The following is a 4,818-nucleotide window of genomic DNA, read 5'->3' as shown; positions in this document are numbered from 1 at the left end:
TCTCTGTGTCAGTTGAGTTTCCTGGCTTCTCTGAACCAAATGAAGGTGTGTCTTGAAAAGAATAAAACTAGAGTCCTTGGGCTGTCAGCAGATAAAAGTGCCATGGGAAGCTGCTGTGGGAATATGCTCATACCATCTGTGATCATATACAGCCTTCTGCCTAGAATAGAATGCATAGGAAACCTTTTTTTTTGTCTCTAGGGTGAAATCAGATTTATGGAATATTGATGGTTTAGCCGTAACACTTTGGCCCTTTGGTTAATCATAAAGCTACTCTTCCTAATAAGGCTTGAAAGTTTGTATATGTGGACATACATTCTTTAAATCCCAACAAAGCTAGACAAAGTGTGGGACATACCTGGAGTGAAGACAAAGAGAAGCTAGATGTACCATTTAGTAAAACAAATCCATACTATTCAGTCATCTTATGTGAGAAAAGTCCAGGTTGTCTGGGATAAAATGCCAGTGCCAACCAGTACATGAGTCTCACCAACTTCATGTTATTTCATGCAGTTAGCAAGTCCTGAAGCTGTTTTACTCTAGAATGAAATGGAGACATCTTTACAGACCAGTACATTACCTAATCACCTGCATTTGAGATGGGATTTTATAAATGCTGGATTTTCCCTCATTTAAGTAAATGACAACAGAAGGAAACTTTGGTTTTATAAATTCACATTTCTCCCAGTGCTATCTGAACAGAGCACCCTGTGCCTATTATCAGTGAAAAGCTGCGGCCAGCCAGCATAGTCTAGCTTTTCCAAGCCAGTTGTCCCCTTATGTAAAGTTAAAGTGCTCCTTACTAGTTGGCCCAAAATTCAGCCCCTGCTGTCTCTGGTGGAGCATTGTCTTGCCTCCTGCAGCTCTTGGCAGATGAAAACAATGCAAGGCTGTCAGCTGAAAAAAGCTTGCCTGCTCTGAAATATATGGAAGTTCTGTTTGGGGTACCTTTAAGAAACCTGTAAGAGAGCACTGCCCCAATGCACAGCTGACCTTGGCGTATTCCCCAGAACTAAATAGGGACAGATCTCCTTAGTGCTTAGTTGAGAGATCACCAGGAAATAGGCTAAGTTAAAACAAAAAAACCAGTCTAGAAACAGTTTCCGTATCACTGCCATATTTCAAATGCCATTTTGAGGTAGAATTGTGGATTCCATTTGCTGCTTGTATGCTCATGCCTGCTAGAGACTCTTGGTGGTTTCTTCTCTTCTGGGAGAAAGAGCATGGGAAAATGTTACTGCCTGAGCTGTTTTGCTTTGGTGTTCAAAGGTCCTATTTTTATCAAAAACAACAACAACAACAGCCCCAAAAGCAAGCTGTTTCTTATCTTACCTGTGAATGCTGACCTAAAAGCAGAACGCTTGGGGCATGGAAGGCTGAGTCAGTGTTTCCAGGCAAACTGGAAGTAGATTATTTTGTTTTCCACAAATGTTAATTAATGCTTATACCACATTCCTGGTTTATTGTCAGTGTCATTGGAATGATACTCATTGATTTATGGCACTTCTAGACTAATCTGTAATGAAGGTTGTCTGTTGGGGCACTCCCTCACAGCCACGTTTTATGTGCTTTCCTCCCATACTTGAGTTGGGAAGAAAGTAGGTCATCCTAAATTGTGCTGCTCTCCGCAACCTACCTTGATTGTGCTGCAGCTGTAAGACTTGTCAGTGTTGCTGCCATCACACCAAGGACACGGGGTAGTTTCGGGGCAGTAAGTGGTGGATCCCCTGCCAATCCTTTCCCCTCCCCATTCAGCTTCACCCAGTGGTGGGAAAACCAACCACCACTCATTCTCCTGATGGTGTGGTGGGGCAGGGTTAGGTCTGTGAACCATCATGTTTTATTATTGATTTGCCCTTTTATCATTCACTGCATTTTCACGAAGCAGACCACCCACTGAGCTGGATAATGCTCTGAATGGGGTCTTGGAGGAGCTGGTCTGTGGTGGGATCTCTGCTTTAGCCCCCAGAAGTAAATGAACAACAACAACAAAAATCAAATGAAGTAAAACAAAATAGTTACCCTGGTAAGAAGGCTGCCCACCCAAGGAGTGATTTCACAAGAGAGGGGAGCGAGGAAAGTCCTAAGAGTAGATGGGGTTGCTTCTTGCCCATGCTGCTTGCTGTGTCTTCTTTCTTCCAAGGCTGGGTTGGAAGAGCAGTTCCATGTGTTGAGACCCCCCCCCCAAAAAAAACTTGGACAGGGAGGCTTTGCTGCTAGAATGGGGGGGGGGGGTTGTCTTTCTCCAGGGATTAGTAATCACATACTGTTTTTTAAAAAGTTCAGTGTGATGGAAATATCGATCTCTAATTCTCATGGAAAAGATCAATATTCCCTCTGCAACTTCAGGCTGCTGCTCTGTGCTGCTGCTCTCTGAGAAATGCCGCAATGAAGCTAAGCACGTGCCCAAGCAGGAAAGGGGCTACAATATGAGTCTTCTGGAGCTGTTGAGGGCAAATATTTCTTGCCGCAGTGAGGTTAAGCACATGCCCAGTCCGGAAAGGGGCTTCAGTATAAGTCTTCTGGAACTGTTGAGGGCAAATATTTCTAGGCTTATTTACCGGTGGGAATACTGACCTGCCTTCAGTCTTCCGTGTGATCAATATTCCCATGTTCAAAGCAGTATAAGAGGGAAAATACCACTTGATGACCTAAAGGGAATTTCAGGCTGCCTTAGCAGTGGGCTAGCAATGAGATGGAAGTGATGCTGCATTCTCTACAAAGAATTAATGGGATGTCTTCATGCCCCAGAGGCAGGTCATGGGGATGAGCCCTCTGATTTACCTTAATATATTCTAAACATAAATATATATTCCAAATCAATGAAGCAGAATATCTTATACCTCCCCTTTCAATCACATTTTAATATATAGATGTCTATTAAATCCCCTCTCATAAATAGGTTTGTATGAAGAATTCAAAGAGCCCTCTGCTTAAATAATTGAAGGAGCTATGTTCCCTGGAAATCTCAGCTGCTTAAAAGATTATGTCCTCATGGGCATGTTTAACTTTGCTGGCAGATGCAATAGAAGGGTTGTCCCCATACATATGCAGACAAACCAGAAAAGCCTTCAAAGCAGCCTGTGGTGGAATGGCTGAGTCATCGGAGAGGAGGTTATGGGTCTCTAACCTCTCCCAGAAGCCCTCTCAGCCTTCATACCTTGGACCCACCTCCTGCTGTAGGGTAGCAGTTTGGCAATTTTTCCTGTCACCACTGAGCTTCCAGGGACACATCACCTGGTGTCTGCCTCCTAACACAGTGTGGGTGTGAGAGAGAGAGTTGTCACCATCTGTATAGTCTTTCTGGTGATTAAAAAGTTGTAAAATCAAAGAATGAAATGATTTTTATAGTACCACCTCCTGGTCATATGACATTGAGGCATGTGACTGTAGGATTCAACCCTTCTCCCGACATTCTGTAGGAGATGGTCAATCTTACAAGAGATAAATAAAACCACTTTTTAACTTTAACTATGAAAATGCAAATATTCAATGTGTAAAAAGGGGAAATTCAGAGATGTTACTTACAGGAGAACAGCATCTTGATTTAAATGTAATTCTCCAAGTAGATTACAAGGTGGAAGTAGTCTGCTCCAAGTAGGATTTCTCCATCCCAAAATCCCAGTTAAGAGACTGGAATTTCTCTATTTCCACTTTCCTAATTTATACAGAGTGTGACAACCTGTGTTCAGCATAGCTTCCTCCTACTGTTCATGTATCAACAGAGAAACCCAAACAAACCCTTTTTGCTAGTCAGTTGATAAGCTGGAAGTAGAGTAGAGTAGTTTCTCATAGAAAGTGTTCTCATGGAGAAAAAGTCTTAAGTTACCAGATGAAACTCACGACCCCTGCTTGAAGAGCAGGTGGCAGTCGTGGCTAGAAAGGCCTTTGCGCAACTCCGTGTTGTGCGCCAGTTATGCCCTTTCATGGATTGAGATGCCCTCCGAACAGTTACTCATGCCCTGGTCATCTCCCATATAGACTATTGCAATGCGCTCTACATGAGGCTGCCCTTGAAGAGTATCCAGAAGCTTCAGCTGGTCCAGAATGCGGCCACACGGGCAGTTATTGGTGCCTCAAGATTGGCATATATAACACCACTGCTACGTGAGCTGCACTGGGTGCCAGTTTGCTTCCGGGTCCAATTCAAGGTGTTGGTTATGACCTTTAAAGCCCTACATGGCATGGGGCCAGGTTACCTGTGGGACTGTCCATTCCCCATAACATCGACCTGTCCCAGCCGGTCATGCAGAGAGGGCATGTAAGGGAATTCCACTTGGCGGGGTCCAGGAGGCGGGCCTTCTCTGCAGTGGCACTCACCCTCTGGAACATTCTGCCCCTGGAGGTGAGGCAGGCCCCTTCACTCCCAGCCTTCTGGAAGAACTTGAAGACCTGGTTCTGCCCCCTCGCTTGGGGTGGGAGAGGTAATAATTCCTCCTGGGATTGGCTGGTATCATAGAGCCCTCCCCAAGAATGACATCTTCACTCCTTCGAGTCTGTATCTATTTTATTCTTTATTTATGCTGGTTGTTGATATTGTGATTATATTTTTATGGTTTTAATTGCTAATTTTATAGTGAACCGCCCAGACTCCCCCTTTTTGGGGGAGATGGGCAGTGATATAAATTTGAATAATAAATAAATAAATCTTGGAAGGGGACCTGTAAGCAGAACTGGGAGAAGGAAGCTATTGACTGGCAACTATTATAAGCTTGCACAGCTCTGGATGCTGAGGTTCTTTGTTCTTAATAAATTACAGTGTGGACTGGCAAACCTGAGTTGGATTGAGCAATGTTTGGAATGCTGGAGGTTTGTTCA

The sequence above is a fragment of the Candoia aspera genome, chromosome 7 (genome assembly GCF_035149785.1).
Source record: "Candoia aspera isolate rCanAsp1 chromosome 7, rCanAsp1.hap2, whole genome shotgun sequence".
Classification (NCBI taxonomy): domain Eukaryota; kingdom Metazoa; phylum Chordata; class Lepidosauria; order Squamata; family Boidae; genus Candoia; species Candoia aspera.
This window is presented reverse-complemented; position numbering follows the sequence as displayed.